Consider the following 18,894-nt stretch of genomic DNA (forward strand, 5'->3'; position numbering starts at 1 on the left):
AATTGGTGAATATATCTTAGGCATGGATATGTTGCGGGGTGCCACATTAGAAATTAATAATACCTATTGGGCACCACCATGTGGTGGCTACATGCCAGAGCCATCACTGTGGTCTTGCCTCTTCCTTCAGACTGGGGGACTCACCTCCCCCAGGGAAGAGTGGGGCAAGCTGAGTCAGAGCAGGCTGTGCTGGGCAGCCCTAGGCTCTTCTGGGTCTCTCAACTCTCCTTCCTTTCTTTGGTGCTGTAGATTCCTGCACCCAGGGATGCCAGGTATGAACCCTGGTTTTCCTTAGCAGGCTTGAAGCTCTGTTTGTCTTTAGCTCTTCCCTTTTCCTCACTTCTAGACATGCTGAACACCCCTTTTTAACCCGTTCAGGTGGAGGATATCTACAGTAATCATGCTGATACTGGTCCTTACTGCAAGGACAGTGATCACTGCCTTCACATGAGTGTTAGGAACTGCCTGAGCCCCATGTGGAATGCCAGGATATCACACAGCCAGTTACTCTCGTTCCCGAGATGCTGGGATGGAAGTACCTGTGTAGGCACCCTGAGTGATGCAGGAAAGGGTGAGCAGTAAAATGTGACTTAAAAATGCTTTTTTTTTATTCTGCCAAATGTCTTGGGAAAATCAAGGTGTAGTGCAGTGAACTGTGGTGGGTGGTATTTGGTAGCACTGAGAGAGACTCCCCGGGCTGGCAAACTGCTGGGCACTGTTTGTTTAAATTCTATTGCATATCCTGGCCAGAATAAAGTAATGCCTAATTCTCTAACATTGAAAAGATGATGTTTGAGAGTTTCTGTTTTTCCCTAGGCTTTGGTGATGCTTTCTCTTTGATTTCTCCAGCAACAACATCACCAAAGGGCCCCTCAGCATGGTCTATGAGTGGCTGCACAGCAGCAGGCACAGCTTCCCTCACAATATTCCCTGCATATTATGGGCACACAGGTTTTCCTCCCTTCCCTGCAGGCAGCTCAGTCCCAGATTCCCAGGAACAGAGAGCACTTCCAGGCCTCTGCAGGGACAGAGGAGGCTCAGGCTGCTCCATGTGCACGACACAAAGACCTGGGAGCTTTCTCTGCCCTCATCTGTTTGCTGCTGTGACCATTCGGAGGCTGATCCAGGATGAGGGCCATGCAGCTATTGCCAAGGGACACTGTATTGGCCAGTGTTCGCTGGGTGTTGGGAGGGGACGAGACACCGGGTGCTGCGGGCAACGCCTCTCTAGGAAAACCTTTAGGGTTTGGCATGCCCAGGACACAGCAGGTTCCTGCTACCACCACAATTCTGGAACATCTGTGAAGCTTGTGACACCCCCAGCACCACTGCTGAGGCATGTGAGTATTCCGGATGGCACTCCATTCTGCAGAGTAGCCATGGCACTGAAGAGATTTCCTTAAAGGCCTGGGGGTCATGGAGGATTCCCTGGTGAAACAGGATGTGCGTTCTAGAAAAGGAATGGCTCCATTTTGAGCACCCAGCAGTGTGAGCTTGTCAAGCCCCCGTGTCAGAGCCAGAGGAGTGCAAGCACATGCCGGGAGCTGCAGCTGGGGTGTGTGCAGGGGCTGGAAGGAGGGGCAGGCAGTGTGAGAGGTGCAGGAGCAGGAGCCAGGCCAGGGTGTGAGGTAGCAGTGCAGGAGGCAGTGCCCGTGGGCACTGCAGGAGTAGGGGGCACCGCAGGCTGCGGGCGGCAGGAGTGGGAAGCCCAGGGCTGCGGGAGCCTTGTGGGGCAGTGCTTGGCAGAGCTGCCTTACAAGCAGGGGAGCAGGGCTCGCTCATTCCTGGCCAAGGCATTCCAGCTTTTCTTCAGACTGGCTCCACAGCGCCTGGCCTCCCCCGGTCCCGAACAGCGCGGCTTCTTCCCTCTGCAAGTTCTCCCACCGAGCAGTGCAGCCACTGCTCCTGCTCCACTCAGCCGAGCCTCCTGCCCAGGACTTTGGACACCTCCCAGCCCAGCAGGCACAGCCCGGCTTGGAGCCAGGATGGCCTCGGCTAAAGCAGACTCGGGGGCTACTCTGCATCCTGCAGAGACTCCCAGAGAGCGGTGAGCCGCTGGAGCCAGGTGTGCAGAGATCATTGTGATTCTCCACACCTGGCCATCATGCTGGGTTTGCAATGGGGCTCAGGCACAGAGTTGCCCGCTCCTTGCTTTTTCTTCAGCCCTGCTTTAAGCAGGCATTTGGACTTTGGATTTGGTCCTCCTGGGATGCCTTGCAGTCAAGTTTGTTTCAAAAAGGAAGAGCTCCCAGAGAGGGCTCTGCCCTCCTTGCTCTGCACCACAGGCAATGACTGAACCTCGTCCTCATAGGAATGGCAGCTTAGTCATTACTGAGCCCTTGGTGTGTCACCTGTCCTTTCTCCTTGCCTCTCCAGCCCCTTCCCTGGGTTCACCAGAGGTTTTTCTGGACCTTTTGTAGAGATGGGGCAACATTTCTCTCTCATTAGTCCTTCAGGAGCTGGACTGGCTTGGGCTGGAGAAGCAAAGACAAGGGGCTTCTTCAGAATGAAGGTGACTTCGCAAGGCTTGCCCTGAGTCAGAAAGAACTTGTTACAGTTTGGGAAAGACAAGATAGTGCAAGTTTCGAGTCTGATGCTCGTAAAACAGGCCACGCCAGGCTTGCAGAAGGAGCTGTGCTGCTGCCCTGAGGGATGGTGTGATTAGAGGGTGCCTGGAGGCCCTGCAGGGAAGGCTGCTCATGGTGAGAGATGTCCAAGGCGATGGAGAAACTGCCAGCCTCAGCTGGGGGCAAAAGGCAGAGTGAGGCTCGGCACAGGGGCCAGAGGTGACCAGTGCAGGAGGTCCCATGGTGTAATGGTGAGCACTCTGGACTCTGAATCCAGTGATCTGAGTTCAAATCTCAGTGGGACCTCAGCCTTTTTGTTCCCTCAGGCTTTCCCTCAGCACGCTTACACCCTCACACCTCTACTCTGCTGCTGCTTTGCTTGCGGAGACTGCTCTGATGAATCACACAGCAGCTGAGGTGGAGACCACCACCCAAAATGGGTCAGGCACAGGAGGCTGCTCTGGGACTGTCCTATGTCGGATGCATCCAAAAGGGAGCACTGGGCTACGCACTCTGGGCAGCTGTTTCCATGTTGCACCATTCCCACAGTAAGAGCAGGTTACTCCCCGTGGCAGAACTTGTGTGCCCAGCCCTGTCCACTGCTCCTTTCTTGCTCCTTCCCTCTGTGGCTTCTTTTCCTCTTTTCCCTGTCAATGTCTTTCGATGGCTCTGCAATCACTTCAAGGAGCTCTACCAACATTGGAAGGAGGAGGAGAACAAATGAGCAGGAGTCTCCAGCAATGCTGCACAAAGCCTTTAATGAGAAGGATCAAAAGCGGTGGCACAGAACAGAGACCAAGGAACAGGTGTGTAGGGGCCAGGGAGGGAAAGAGCTGGGCCCATTTGCCAAGGACAAAGGGGACGATGCGCCGGCTTCAGCAGATCTGACCGCAGCGGGGGATAGGCAGGCACAGGCCTGAGCCCCCCAGCCCAAGGGAGCCCCCAGAAGAGATGGGAACCCCTGAGGTGCTGAGGGAGCTGCCCACAGCAGCTGACAGAGAGGATCCCACGGCCGTGCTCTGAGGGAAAGAGGTGAGGATGGGGCCCGGCAGGGTCACCACCACCGGCGAAGCCTCGATGTACACCGTGGAGTCAGCACAGCGGGCGAGGCACGGCTCGCTGCAGCTGCTTGCAAGGGGCGTTGGGCCACAGGGGCCGCAGGGCCGTGGGGGACAGGGTCTGCAGCAAGACATCTCTCGGTGCAGGAGGCAAGGCTGCAACACAGAGCAGGGAGCAGGGACCAGCCTCAGCATCACTCTGTCTCTCTGTCCCAAGGCTCTCTCCAGGGACACATTTGCTCTGCCAAACACACTCTGTGCCTACAGCTGCCGCGACCCTGCGACTGCCCTCCCAGGGGCACGGCACGGGAAGGCCGCCCCACTTCAGGAACAGGACCCAGCACAGAGGCTTTAAGGCCCCTGTGGAAAGACTGCTCACAGCCCATCTCCAGAACAGACATGGCCGTGTTAGACATGTCCGGGAATGCACTGCCACATTTTGTTACCCCACGGAAGGTGCTAATTCTGCTGGGCACAACCCCCTGCAGCAGAGCCCCACTGATCCCCTTCTGCTGCATCAAAGCCCCCTCTTCCCACCTGTCCCCAGCCACCAGCAAAGGAAAGGCTGCCAGCCCTTCAACGCTTCCGTGTCAGGGCCAGGCTGAGGCAGCCCAAGGATCAACCTGGGCAGCCTCCATGACAGCAGTTCTTCCCACAGGGAGGCATGGAGCGGACTCAGGCTTACCTCGTTCCTCGAGGAAAGGGAGGCCAGAGAGGAGGATGCAGAGCCTGCAGCAGCGCAGCCTTTTATGCCGTGTCCCAGAGCCCTGTGGGGCCACAAACATTCCTTGTTTGTGAAACATCCAAACTCCTGGGAGTGGCCACTTGCGAGGCATTGCTGCTGATGAGGTCCCTGCCTCTTTCATCTCAAATTTTGTTGTCCCACTTCATACAAACCAGATTTGTGCAATGACTCTTAGAATCCACTGAGGAGAGAATGGACCTTAAAATCCTCTAGCTTGCGTCCCCTTCAATGGTTTCTGCAACTCTTCTCTGGACAACCTGTCCCAGTGTGTCACCACTCTGTACCAAAAAGATTCCTTCCCAATATCGAACCCATATATTCCTGCTTTCAGTTTCAGACCAGTAGCCCTTGACCCATCTCTACTCACTCCTGCCAAGTATCCTTTCCTTTCTTGACTGAATGTCTCCTGGGAGCCTTCTCTTTTCTTTGCTACACAACCCCAACCCTCTCAGCCTGTCCTCACAGGACAATGGCTCCAGTTGCCTGCTGGTCTTTGTGGCTCCTCTGGACCCTCTGCAGCAGGTCCGTGTGTTTCTTTGGCTCTGGGTCCTAGAACTGGATGCAGTACCCCAGCTAAGGTGTCATGAGAGCCGAGTATATCGAGACAATCCCCTCCCTCAGCCTGCTGGCCACTCAGCTCTGGATGCAGCCCACAATACAATTGGATGTTTGCACTTTGCTGCTAGCAGGCGGTGCAGGTTCACATTCAGTATTTCAGCCACCTGCAAATCCCCATCTGCAGGGCTGCTCTCAATCCACTCATGGCCTAGACTGTGTCCATGTTTGGGATTATCCCGACCTTGGCTCTTGACCTTGTTGAATTCCATAAGGTTTGCACAGACCCACCTCTCCATCCTGCCCTCTGGATGGCATCCCTTCCTCTAGAGTACCAACCCCATCACTCAGCTCAATGTCATCCACAAACCAGCTGAGGATGCACTCATTTCCTCCTCCCATGTCTCTCAAGAAGGTGTTAAATATTCCTGTTCCCATCACCAAGCCCAGTGAAACCACACGCATCACAGGCTGGACACCACTCGAGTTGGACATCGAGCTGTCACCCACAAGTCCTTGAGTGTCGCCATCCATCCAATTCCATATGGACTGAGTGGTCATCCCCCATGAAATCCAAATCACTTCTATTTAGAGAGAATGATTCAAAGAGCAGGTCCAGCAGTACCTCTCCTCTGGTCAGGCTCTCCATCCCCTCTACTAGGAAGGTGTCCTCCACACCCCTCCAGGAGTTCCCAGGACTGCTGGCGCTTCCCCGAGTTGTCTTGCCAGCCGATGTCTGAGTGGTCTAAGTTCCTCTCAGTACCAGGGCCAAGTGAGTGGGCTATCTCCCAATGTCAAAACAATTCATCTCTGCTCCGGAAGCGTGAGGCCAATTGGCTCAGAGGTCTGAGGCTGGAGTGGAGGAACATTGGAAGTGGGTTTGTGTCACACACATTGCCTTTGACACATTGCCCTCTTCATGGGGTCTGTGCCCACCCATCATGGTGGAATTTAGCTATGAGAGACAGCTTGAGTGAGCCTTCAAGGGCTTTTGGTGCTGGCACACTGGCCAGCCCTGCGAGATGTTTCTCCCCAAGGGTCACTTTGGTAAAGAGGAGACAGTGGGTAAATTCAGGCAGAAGGTCACGGCTGCACTGTCCTGTAGAGAAGAAGAGATGGACCTGTCTGGGGCTGTGGCAAAACTCAGTGGCAAAGCAGGATCACCGTGGGGTGAGGGAAGCTCCTCATTGTGAGGAGTGAGCACCAGGAGGACCTTGCTTTCTGTTTTCCATTATCATTCTCTGCTGCAGCCTGCTTTTTTCTGCCCATGAGTCTGGGGAACAGCAGCAGATTCATAAGTAAGAGGAGAGACCCAAGGGCTCAATAAACTGTCTCTCAATGGACTTCTCTAAGGGAATCTCCATGGCTGTGTGTCCTGGAAAACTAAAGAAGGCCCTCATGCATTTCACAACCAGCACTCTGGCCTCAGCTTGGGAAGCTGGGATCCTCAAGCAAAGGAGCAATTCAACATGTAGGATGGGGATCAAAGGCATGTGTATGTCTCTCCCTGAAAGTCAAATTGACCCATCTTCTCATACGCAAATTGGCCCACTTTGCTCAGAGTGTCGAGCCCCGAGGCCGGGATCTGCCTGGTGGTTTTGGGGGGAGGATGAGGGCAGGGAGCCTAAAGCTCATGGCTCCTTTTCCTGGGGCAGGCATCACTTTGGCCGTTCAATTAATTTCATACTTCAAAGGGATGTTGGATCAGGCTCCCAGAGCACATGGGAATCATTGTGATGTGGAAGAGTTGGGAAAATCCATGAGCTTCAGGCAAAGCTTAATCATTCTGTTGTGGAAATGAGTGCACATAATGCCCTGGACTCAGGCATTCCAAGGATACCAGAGCACATAGCCTCTTTCCTCCAAAATTTCTGCCTGCCTTTGTCAGGGGCATTTTCACACCTTTTAGGACCAGTCCCAAACCACCTTGTACGTCCATGTAATCCTGTGCTGCTGCTGCTGCTGCACCTTTGCAAAAGGCATTGCCTTTTGGTGGCTGCTCAATGGCCCATGGGATGCAGGGCAACCTGGAATAATGGAGGTTGGAAGAGACCACTGGAAGACCTCTGCTTGTGCTCAGAGAAGAACAAAGTTCCCTGCTGCCTCCAGAAGCTGTGGGCCTTGTCCCATTGTCCTTTGAACATTGCCACTGTCAGTCAGGTTCCTGTCTCCTGGGCAGCACTTCCAGGGATGCCCTGCAGTCCTGGGAGTCTACCAGGAGGTGGGCAGGGCTCCTACAGCTGAGCATCTCAGGTCCTCAAGGGGGAGGACTACTCTGAGGCTGCCTGCACTGGTGACTACTTGTCATGGCAGCCTGGAGAGCATAGGGCTGGGTGTGTGCAGAGAAGGACACCTGCTCTGTGTTGCACTCTCAGGCCAGTGACAAGGAATGCCATTGGATCAGAAGGGCTGGAAAGCAGAGGGAAAATCTGTCCCAACAGAGCTTTCACTCCAAGTCCTCTGGGGAGCTTTCACCCCTAATCCTGAGAGTTCCTTACTGTCCGTATCCAGATTTCACTCTATAAGCCTGGGATCTGATCACCCCATGGATGCTGGCCTCTTCTTGGCACTGCAGAGGCCACATCAGCGTTGGTGTCCCCATTTGGTGTCCCCAGGGACAAGGGAGGTGGTGGTGATCTCTTGTGGAGAGGGGCACTGCCAGAGGAGCAGGCAGACAGTAAGGGCTGCTGCCCCTGGCACATGGGCGGAGGCTGAGGGCACTGCACTTGTGCAACCTGGGGGAGATGGGCAAGAGCTGCACAAGGGGTATTGACCTCTTTCTTAAGCTGTGTCAGTGCTTAGAAGTCATCAGAACAAGGCCCAGAGCCTGCTGTGGAACCAGAGCAGTTTGATCTGCCCCGAGCAGTTGATAGGAGCACAAGACCTACAGAGCTCCATCCAGAACTTCTGGGGTTGATCTGGGCTACTCTGAGTTGCTACAGCCGATGAGCAGCCACCAAAAGACAATATGTTGGGAGACAGCAAACCAGGAGATTGCAGAGAAGTGACAGATGATTCACAAATGGGGATAGAAGGTGGTGAAATACCCCTCATGGCAGCAGAACATTGAGGATGTGAGCTCTGCTATTCTTTGAGCACCTGAATCTGTGGCACGCAGTCCACTGGAGTCCACACTGGGTGACTCAGGTTTGCCTGGAGCTCAGGGATTTTCCCAGCTCTTCCACATCACCCTGACGTGCTCTGGGAGACCCATCCAGTGTCCCTTTGAAATGTAAAATGCATGGAATGGGAAACCCCATCCCTGACCCAGAAAAAAAGAGCCATGGGCTTTGGGCTCCCTGCCCTCAGCCTTTTCCCCAAAGCTGCCATCCAGGGCTCTGGCCTCTGGGATGAGCACGCTGAGCAAAACAGGTCAGAGTGGCTGTGGGTCTCTTTCAGGGAAGGACGCGGCATCACTTTGATCACACAACCAGTCCGTGGTACAGCCTGTGGACTGTAAGCAAGCTCCCCATGGCTGTCACTCAGGCCTGCAGGGGACATCCTTCCAGCAGAACGTGGTCTTTCCTTGCCACTCAGCTTTGCCACCTGCATGCAGAGTTGGGTCTCTTTCCCACTATAGGGTCGTGCAGTGTTGACTTTGTGCCTCAACTGACCCACAGTGTTCTGGACCTCTGTGATGGCTCGTGGAAGAAATGACTCTCAGGATTAGCCCGAGTGCCTGCACTGAAAGCTCCTTGAGAGCTGACCTGAGGTGTCTCTTTTTGGCTGAATTTAACTGTGACTGGAGCCAAAGTAACAGACAATATGAACAAGTGACAGAAGCAATAGACACTACGGAAATTCAGTTCAACTCACGTTCTACGCTGACCTAGGTCCTCCAAGACAATTGACCTTAGGAAGCTGGGTCACACATCAATCATTTCCATGTTGTGTGGTGTGAAACTGGTGAAAAATGCTTGAGATGAAAGAGGCAGGGACCTCATCAGCAGCGATGCCTCGCAAGTGGCCACTCCCAGGAGTTTGGATGTTTCACAAACAAGGAATGTTTGTGGCCCCACAGGGCTCTGGGACACGGCATAAAAGGCTGCGCTGCTGCAGGCTCTGCATCCTCCTCTCTGGCCTCCCTTTCCTCGAGGAACGAGGTAAGCCTGAGTCCGCTCCATGCCTCCCTGTGGGAAGAACTGCTGTCATGGAGGCTGCCCAGGTTGATCCTTGGGCTGCCTCAGCCTGGCCCTGACACGGAAGCGTTGAAGGGCCGGCAGCCTTTCCTTTGCTGGTGGCTGGGGACAGGTGGGAAGAGGGGGCTTTGATGCAGCAGAAGGGGATCAGTGGGGCTCTGCTGCAGGGGGATGTGCCCAGCAGAATTAGCACCTTCCGTGGGGTAACAAAATGTGGCAGTGCATTCCCGGACATGTCTAACACGGCCATGTCTGTTCTGGAGATGGGCTGTGAGCAGTCTTTCCACAGGGGCCTTAAAGCCTCTGTGCTGGGTCCTGTTCCTGAAGTGGGGCGGCCTTCCCGTGCCGTGCCCCTGGGAGGGCAGTCGCAGGGTCGCGGCAGCTGTAGGCACAGAGTGTGTTTGGCAGAGCAAATGTGTCCCTGGAGAGAGCCTTGGGACAGAGAGACGGAGTGATGCTGAGGCTGGTCCCTGCTCCCTGCTCTGTGTTGCAGCCTTGCCTCCTGCACCGAGAGATGTCTTGCTGCAGACCCTGTCCCCCACGGCCCTGCGGCCCCTGTGGCCCAACGCCCCTTGCAAGCAGCTGCAGCGAGCCGTGCCTCGCCCGCTGTGCTGACTCCACGGTGTACATCGAGCCTTCGCCGGTGGTGGTGACCCTGCCGGGCCCCATCCTCACCTCTTTCCCTCAGAGCACGGCCGTGGGATCCTCTCTGTCAGCTGCTGTGGGCAGCTCCCTCAGCACCTCAGGGGTTCCCATCTCTTCTGGGGGCTCCCTTGGGCTGGGGGGCTCAGGCCTGTGCCTGCCTATCCCCCGCTGCGGTCAGATCTGCTGAAGCCGGCGCATCGTCCCCTTTGTCCTTGGCAAATGGGCCCAGCTCTTTCCCTCCCTGGCCCCTGCACACCTGTTCCTTGGTCTCTGTTCTGTGCCACCGCTTTTGATCCTTCTCATTAAAGGCTTTGTGCAGCATTGCTGGAGACTCCTGCTCGTTTGTTCTCCTCCTCCCTCAGCTGCCACCTGCTCTGCCAGGGTGAGCACTGGCTGCTGTCCTGGGCTTACCGGCAGCTACACAGGAACTCCCAAACATTACACCAGAGCACCAAAGGCTCTCTCACTGAGCTTGAGTCTGTAACCTGGAGATCACAGCCCTGCAGGGCTTGGTGCCAGTTTGTTCCATGTCAGAGTTAATACAAAGATTTTGAGTAACTTTTCAGTCCTGTCAAAGCTTCTTCACAAAAGCACAGCAAAATCAGTCTTCTCTCTTCTATGGAAGAGTTGGGATGTGTCAGTGGCGAGAGTATAGGACTGTAGGCTGGAAAGGAGTAAAGCACTTCTTTTTACGGCTGGACAGAGGCAGTCTGGATTCAACAGTTAGACAACAAAGTTCATTCTGTTATCCACTAAATTGATGAAGCAATAATACAATATTGAACTGAAATCAATGTTTAGTGTTATAAAGGGCCACTGTGCATTCAGAAGTGTATGGTATGCAGGAATTCATTATAAAAAGTGTGCAATGAAGTTTAGCAGCACTTGATCCACAGTCACAGCAAGAACTTAATGACAAATTCACCGTGACAACATTCATACCATTATCAATTCTCCCTCTCTCACACACACATACACACACACAGAAACATACACACTCCGTATTTAGGGGTGTAAGTGTCATAATTTAAGGTGAAGATTTTAAGGTATTATTCTGATTTATGTCAAAGTTAAGTTTAAATATAAATAAAAAAATTAAGTTAAGTTAAAATACTGTTAAGTTTGAGTACTGTCAAGCTCTTAGGCCATGTTCCACTATATCATTGCCCTCATTGTCTTTTGTCTCACACACACACACACACACACGCACACGCACACGCACACGCACACGCACAGCTCCACACACACACTCCCCTAGATAGATGTCAGTTCATTTCTATTTAGGTTGCTTGTATTATGTTTGGTTTTGTTGTTGCTTGTTTTTCCTTGTTGTGCTTTAACTGTCCTGTAAGTAGTAGAGTGAACCTTGCCAAAGCACTTTGTTGTGCTTTCCTTTCATATTAAGTCTGGCTTTTGCTGATACCCTTGCCAGTGAGTTTTTGAAGCCATCTCAAACACTGGTTTGTAGCAGGAGCCTTGGCCTGAAGTGCCGGGGCGTCGGTGTCGTGGCGCAGGGCGTGTGATGAGCAGGGCAGGGAGGGCTGGAGCAGGTAGTTGTGGCCGAGTGGTGAAGGCGATGGACTAGAAATCCATTGGGGTTTCCCCGCGCAGGTTCGAATCCTGCCAACTACGGGGCACACGCCCCTTTTGGGCTGCGGGCAGCTGACATCGCTGTGCGGGTACCAGCCCGCAGCTGGGTGCCATGGACAGCAGCTGGAGCTGCCCAGAGAAGAGAGCTCCTGCACTTCAGCCCCACGAACTTTACTAGGCCCTACTGTTTGTTCTGTTCCTTCTGCAACTGCCATTAGATAGGCATTGCATTTCCTGACTCTGGAGTTTTCCCTCTGGGGGAGCAGACCCCTTTAAAACAGACTCCAGCAAATTAAAGGGGCCTCTGGTTTGTACAGACTGTTCTCGATGTATTTTCGCAGCTTGTCGTGTCCCTCCTTGGCCGGCACAGAACTGAAGTGTTGGGCAGGTGCAGTCTCGCAGCGTGCTGGGAGCGGAGCTGGATCTCTGTGCAGGGCTGCAGCCATGAGGATGTCACTGGATTTCAGGTGCCCTCATCCCTAGCAAGGCCCAAGGCTGCAGCCTGCCTTGGGGGCAGCCTTGAGGATGTGCAGGGCCAGCGTGGGTGGTCAAAGGGCAAGCGGCTGTGCAGGGCTGTGAGCGGGAGGTGTGGGAGAAGGGCAAGACCAGGTCCTGGAGCTGTGGGTCGCACGGCCAAGGGAGAGGAACTTGTCAGGGTGTCTGTTTTTTGGGCTGGGGGATGCTGAGCAGGGAGGACAGGAAGGAGTGAGGGCCAGCAGTACCCGGCAGCATGGAGCTGCAATGAGGGCAATGGCAGCCAAGGCTCAGGAGGAGCAGAGTGGCGCAGCGGGAGCGTGCTGGGCCCATAACCCAGAGGTCGATGGATCAAAACCATCCTCTGCTAAGGCACTTTTTTCACAGCAGCAGGCACAGCTTCCCCCACAAGGCCCTGCACATTGAGGGCACACAGGTTTTCCTCCCTTCCCTGAAGGCACAGGAGGGCACCTCCAGGCCTCTGCAGGGACAGAGGAGGCTCAGGCTGCTCCATGTGCACGACACAAAGACCTGGGAGCTTTCTCTGTCCTCATCTGTTTGCTGCTGTGACCATACAGAGGCTGGTCCAGCAGATTTCCACAGGTATGTGTAGGTGACTTCGCAAGGCTTGCCCAAACTCAGAAAGAGATTGTTGCAATTTGGGAAAGACAAGATAGTGCAAGTTTCGAGTCTGGTACTCCTAAGTGAGGCCACGCCAGGCTTGCAGAAGGAGCTGTGCTGCTGCCCTGAGGGATGGTGTGATTAGAGGGTGCCTGGAGGCCCTGCAGGGAAGGCTGCTCATGGTGAGAGATGTCCAAGGCGATGGAGAAACTGCCAGCCTCAGCTGGGGGCAAAAGGCAGAGTGAGGCTCGGCACAGGGGCCAGAGGTGACCGGTGCAGGAGGTCCCATGGTGTAATGGTGAGCACTCTGGACTCTGAATCCAGTGATCTGAGTTCAAATCTCAGTGGGACCTCAGCCTTTTTGTTCCCTCAGGCTTTCCCTCAGCACGCTTACACCCTCACACCTCTACTCTGCTGCTGCTTTGCTTGCGGAGACTGCTCTGATGAATCACACAGCAGCTGAGGTGGAGACCACCACCCAAAATGGGTCAGGCACAGGAGGCTGCTCTGGGACTGTCCTATGTCGGATGCATCCAAAAGGGAGCACTGGGCTACGCACTCTGGGCAGCTGTTTCCATGCTGCACCATTCCCACAGTAAGAGCAGGTTACTCCCCGTGGCAGAACTTGTGTGCCCAGCCCTGTCCACTGCTCCTTTCTTGCTCCTTCCCTCTGTGGCTTCTTTTCCTCTTTTCCCTGTCAATGTCTTTCGATGGCTCTGCAATCAGTTCAAGGAGCTCTACCAACATTGGAAGGAGGAGGAGAACAAACGAGCAGGAGTCTCCAGCAATGCTGCACAAAGCCTTTAATGAGAAGGATCAAAAGCGGTGGCACAGAACAGAGACCAAGGAACAGGTGTGCAGGGGCCAGGGAGGGAAAGAGCTGGGCCCATTTGCCAAGGACAAAGGGGACGATGCGCCGGCTTCAGCAGATCTGACCGCAGCGGGGGATAGGCAGGCACAGGCCTGAGCCCCCCAGCCCAAGGGAGCCCCCAGAAGAGATGGGAACCCCTGAGGTGCTGAGGGAGCTGCCCACAGCAGCTGACAGAGAGGATCCCACGGCCGTGCTCTGAGGGAAAGAGGTGAGGATGGGGCCCGGCAGGGTCACCACCACCGGCGAAGCCTCGATGTACACCGTGGAGTCAGCACAGCGGGCGAGGCACGGCTCGCTGCAGCTGCTTGCAAGGGGCGTTGGGCCACAGGGGCCGCAGGGCCGTGGGGGACAGGGTCTGCAGCAAGACATCTCTCGGTGCAGGAGGCAAGGCTGCAACACAGAGCAGGGAGCAGGGACCAGCCTCAGCATCACTCCGTCTCTCTGTCCCAAGGCTCTCTCCAGGGACACATTTGCTCTGCCAAACACACTCTGTGCCTACAGCTGCCGCGACCCTGCGACTGCCCTCCCAGGGGCACGGCACGGGAAGGCCGCCCCACTTCAGGAACAGGACCCAGCACAGAGGCTTTAAGGCCCCTGTGGAAAGACTGCTCACAGCCCATCTCCAGAACAGACATGGCCGTGTTAGACATGTCCGGGAATGCACTGCCACATTTTGTTACCCCACGGAAGGTGCTAATTCTGCTGGGCACATCCCCCTGCAGCAGAGCCCCACTGATCCCCTTCTGCTGCATCAAAGCCCCCTCTTCCCACCTGTCCCCAGCCACCAGCAAAGGAAAGGCTGCCGGCCCTTCAACGCTTCCGTGTCAGGGCCAGGCTGAGGCAGCCCAAGGATCAACCTGGGCAGCCTCCATGACAGCAGTTCTTCCCACAGGGAGGCATGGAGCGGACTCAGGCTTACCTCGTTCCTCGAGGAAAGGGAGGCCAGAGAGGAGGATGCAGAGCCTGCAGCAGCGCAGCCTTTTATGCCGTGTCCCAGAGCCCTGTGGGGCCACAAACATTCCTTGTTTGTGAAACATCCAAACTCCTGGGAGTGGCCACTTGCGAGGCATCGCTGCTGATGAGGTCCCTGCCTCTTTCATCTCATATTTTGTTGTCCCACTTCATACAAACCAGATTTGTGCAATGACTCTTAGAATCCACTGAGGAGAGAATGGACCTAAAAATCCTCTAGCTTGCGTCCCCTTCAATGGTTTCTGCAACTCTTCTCTGGACAACCTGTCCCAGTGTGTCACCACTCTGTACCAAAAAGATTCCTTCCCAATATCGAACCCATATATTCCTGCTTTCAGTTTCAGACCAGTAGCCCTTGACCCATCTCTACTCACTCCTGCCAAGTATCCTTTCCTTTCTTGACTGAATGTCTCCTGGGAGCCTTCTCTTTTCTTTGCTACACAACCCCAACCCTCTCAGCCTGTCCTCACAGGACAATGGCTCCAGTTGCCTGCTGGTCTTTGTGGCTCCTCTGGACCCTCTGCAGCAGGTCCGTGTGTTTCTTTGGCTCTGGGTCCTAGAACTGGATGCAGTACCCCAGCTAAGGTGTCATGAGAGCCGAGTATATCGAGACAATCCCCTCCCTCAGCCTGCTGGCCACTCAGCTCTGGATGCAGCCCACAATACAATTGGATGTTTGCACTTTGTTGCTAGCAGGCGGTGCAGGTTCACATTCAGTATTTCAGCCACCAGAACCTGCAAATCCCCATCTGCAGGGCTGCTCTCAATCCACTCATGGCCTAGACTGTGTCCATGTTTGGGATTATCCCGACCTTGGCTCTTGACCTTGTTGAATTCCATGAGGTTTGCACAGACCCACCTCTCCATCCTGCCCTCTGGATGGCATCCCTTCCTCTAGAGTACCAACCCCATCACTCAGCTCAATGTCATCCACAAACCAGCTGAGGATGCACTCATTCCCTACTCCCAGGTCTCTCAAGAAGGTGTTAAATATTCCTGTTCCCATCACCAAGCCCAGTGAAACCACACGCATCACAGGCTGCACACCACCCGAGTTGGACATCGAGCTGTCATCCACAAGTCCTTGAGTGTCGCCGTCCATCCAATTCCATATGGACTGAGTGGCCACCCCACATAAAATCCACATCACTCCTGTTTAGGATATGAGCTCTGTTATTCCTTGAGCACCTGAATCTGTTGGCACGCAGTCCACTGGAGTCCACACTGGGTGACTCAGGTTTGCCTGGAGCTCAGGGATTTTCCCAGCTCTTCCACATCACCCTGACGTGCTCTGGGAGACCCATCCAGTGTCCCTTTGAAATGTAAAATGCATGGAATGGGAAACCCCATCCCTGACCCAGAAAAAAAGAGCCATGGGCTTTGGGCTCCCTGCCCTCAGCCTTTTCCCCAAAGCTGCCATCCAGGGCTCTGGCCTCTGGGATGAGCACGCTGAGCAAAACAGGTCAGAGTGGCTGTGGGTCTCTTTCAGGGAAGGACGCGGCATCACTTTGATCACACAACCAGTCCGTGGTACAGCCTGTGGACTGTAAGCAAGCTCCCCATGGCTGTCACTCAGGCCTGCAGGGGACATCCTTCCAGCAGAACGTGGACTTTCCTTGCCACTCAGCTTTGCCACCTGCATGCAGAGTTGGGTCTCTTTCCCACTATAGGGTCGTGCAGTGTTGACTTTGTGCCTCAACTGACCCACAGTGTTCTGGACCTCTGTGATGGCTCGTGGAAGAAATGACTCTCAGGATTAGCCCGAGTGCCTGCACTGAAAGCTCCTTGAGAGCTGACCTGAGGTGTCTCTTTTTGGCTGAATTTAACTGTGACTGGAGCCAAAGTAACAGACAATATGAACAAGTGACAGAAGCAATAGACACTACGGAAATTCAGTTCAACTCACGTTCTACGCTGACCTAGGACCTCCAAGACAATTGACCTTAGGAAGCTGGGTCACACATCAATCATTTCCATGTTGTGTGGTGTGAAACTGGTGAAAAATGCTTGAGATGAAAGAGGCAGGGACCTCATCAGCAGCGATGCCTCGCAAGTGGCCACTCCCAGGAGTTTGGATGTTTCACAAACAAGGAATGTTTGTGGCCCCACAGGGCTCTGGGACACGGCATAAAAGGCTGCGCTGCTGCAGGCTCTGCATCCTCCTCTCTGGCCTCCCTTTCCTCGAGGAACGAGGTAAGCCTGAGTCCGCTCCATGCCTCCCTGTGGGAAGAACTGCTGTCATGGAGGCTGCCCAGGTTGATCCTTGGGCTGCCTCAGCCTGGCCCTGACACGGAAGCGTTGAAGGGCCGGCAGCCTTTCCTTTGCTGGTGGCTGGGGACAGGTGGGAAGAGGGGGCTTTGATGCAGCAGAAGGGGATCAGTGGGGCTCTGCTGCAGGGGGATGTGCCCAGCAGAATTAGCACCTTCCGTGGGGTAACAAAATGTGGCAGTGCATTCCCGGACATGTCTAACACGGCCATGTCTGTTCTGGAGATGGGCTGTGAGCAGTCTTTCCACAGGGGCCTTAAAGCCTCTGTGCTGGGTCCTGTTCCTGAAGTGGGGCGGCCTTCCCGTGCCGTGCCCCTGGGAGGGCAGTCGCAGGGTCGCGGCAGCTGTAGGCACAGAGTGTGTTTGGCAGAGCAAATGTGTCCCTGGAGAGAGCCTTGGGACAGAGAGACGGAGTGATGCTGAGGCTGGTCCCTGCTCCCTGCTCTGTGTTGCAGCCTTGCCTCCTGCACCGAGAGATGTCTTGCTGCAGACCCTGTCCCCCACGGCCCTGCGGCCCCTGTGGCCCAACGCCCCTTGCAAGCAGCTGCAGCGAGCCGTGCCTCGCCCGCTGTGCTGACTCCACGGTGTACATCGAGCCTTCGCCGGTGGTGGTGACCCTGCCGGGCCCCATCCTCACCTCTTTCCCTCAGAGCACGGCCGTGGGATCCTCTCTGTCAGCTGCTGTGGGCAGCTCCCTCAGCACCTCAGGGGTTCCCATCTCTTCTGGGGGCTCCCTTGGGCTGGGGGGCTCAGGCCTGTGCCTGCCTATCCCCCGCTGCGGTCAGATCTGCTGAAGCCGGCGCATCGTCCCCTTTGTCCTTGGCAAATGGGCCCAGCTCTTTCCCTCCCTGGCCCCTGCACACCTGTTCCTTGGTCTCTGTTCTGTGCCACCGCTTTTGATCCTTCTCATTAAAGGCTTTGTGCAGCATTGCTGGAGACTCCTGCTCGTTTGTTCTCCTCCTCCTTCCAATGTTGGTAGAGCTCCTTGAAGTGATTGCAGAGCCATCGAAAGACATTGACAGGGAAAAGAGGAAAAGAAGCCACAGAGGGAAGGAGCAAGAAAGGAGCAGTGGACAGGGCTGGGCACACAAGTTCTGCCACGGGGAGTAACCTGCTCTTACTGTGGGAATGGTGCAACATGGAAACAGCTGCCCAGAGTGCGTAGCCCAGTGCTCCCTTTTGGATGCATCCGACATAGGACAGTCCCAGAGCAGCCTCCTGTGCCTGACCCATTTTGGGTGGTGGTCTCCACCTCAGCTGCTGTGTGATTCATCAGAGCAGTCTCCGCAAGCAAAGCAGCAGCAGAGTAGAGGTGTGAGGGTGTAAGCGTGCTGAGGGAAAGCCTGAGGGAACAAAAAGGCTGAGGTCCCACTGAGATTTGAACTCAGATCACTGGATTCAGAGTCCAGAGTGCTCACCATTACACCATGGGACCTCCTGCACCGGTCACCTCTGGCCCCTGTGCCGAGCCTCACTCTGCCTTTTGCCCCCAGCTGAGGCTGGCAGTCTCTCCATCGCCTTGGACATCTCTCACCATGAGCAGCCTTCCCTGCAGGGCCTCCAGGCACTCTCTAATCACACCATCCCTCAGGGCAGCAGCACAGCTCCTTCTGCAAGCCTGGCGTGGCCTGTTTTACGAGCATCAGACTCGAAACTTGCACTATCTTGTCTTTCCCAAATTGCAACAATCTCTTTCTGACTCAGGGCAGACCTTGGGAAGTCACCTTCGTTCTGAAGAAGCCCCCTTGTCTTTGCTTCTCCAGCCCAAGCCAGTCCAGCTCCTGAAGGACTACAGAATGGGAAACAGATGTTTCAGAATTGTGGTGGCAGCAGGAACCTGCTGTGTCCTGGGCATGCCAACCCCTAAAATTTTCCCTAGAGAGGCGTTGCCCACAGCACCCGGTGTCTCCTCCCCTCCCAACACCCAGCGAACACTGGCCAATACAGTGTCCCTTGACAATAGCTGCATGGCCCTCATCCTGGATCAGCCTCCGAATGGTCACAGCAGCAAACAGATGAGGACAGACAAAGCTCCCAGGTCTTTGTGTCGTGCACATGGAGCAGCCTGAGCCTCCTCTGTCCCTGCAGAGGCCTGGAGGTGCCCTCCTGTGCCTTCAGGGAAGGGAGGAAAACCTGTGTGCCCTCAATGTGCAGGGCCTTGTGGGGGAAGCTGTGCCTGCTGCTGTGAAAAAAGTGCCTTAGCAGAGGATGGTTTTGATCCATCAACCTCTGGGTTATGGGCCCAGCACGCTCCTGCTGCGCCACTCTGCTCCTCCTGAGCCTTGGCTGCCATTGCCCTCATTGCAGCTCCATGCTGCTGGGTACTGCTGGCCCTCACTCCTTCCTGTCCTCCCTGCTCAGCATCCCCCAGCCCAAAAAACAGACACCCT

General features: G+C 55.0%; 5 non-coding genes across 5 annotated transcripts; 4 read left to right on the top strand and 1 right to left on the bottom strand.

The window, feature by feature from the left end:
• Positions 1 to 2,801: 2,801 nt before the first annotated feature.
• Positions 2,802 to 2,873, top strand: TRNAQ-CUG (transfer RNA glutamine (anticodon CUG)). The gene has a single exon. It is a non-coding gene; the product is annotated as a tRNA-Gln (tRNA).
• An 8,386-nt stretch (positions 2,874 to 11,259) lies between these two features.
• Positions 11,260 to 11,341, top strand: TRNAS-AGA (transfer RNA serine (anticodon AGA)). The gene has a single exon. It is a non-coding gene; the product is annotated as a tRNA-Ser (tRNA).
• A 730-nt stretch (positions 11,342 to 12,071) lies between these two features.
• Positions 12,072 to 12,143, top strand: TRNAM-CAU (transfer RNA methionine (anticodon CAU)). Its single transcript has one exon. It is a non-coding gene; the product is annotated as a tRNA-Met (tRNA).
• A 532-nt stretch (positions 12,144 to 12,675) lies between these two features.
• TRNAQ-CUG (transfer RNA glutamine (anticodon CUG)) lies at positions 12,676 to 12,747 on the top strand. The gene has a single exon. It is a non-coding gene; the product is annotated as a tRNA-Gln (tRNA).
• Positions 12,748 to 17,867: 5,120 nt separating this feature from the next.
• On the bottom strand, positions 17,868 to 17,939 carry TRNAQ-CUG (transfer RNA glutamine (anticodon CUG)). Its single transcript has one exon. It is a non-coding gene; the product is annotated as a tRNA-Gln (tRNA).
• Positions 17,940 to 18,894: the final 955 nt, after the last annotated feature.

Source organism: Pseudopodoces humilis, chromosome 11 (genome assembly GCF_049639895.1).
Source record: "Pseudopodoces humilis isolate 2021_Gansu_Grassland_sample_001 chromosome 11, ASM4963989v1, whole genome shotgun sequence".
In the NCBI taxonomy this organism is placed as follows: domain Eukaryota; kingdom Metazoa; phylum Chordata; class Aves; order Passeriformes; family Paridae; genus Pseudopodoces; species Pseudopodoces humilis.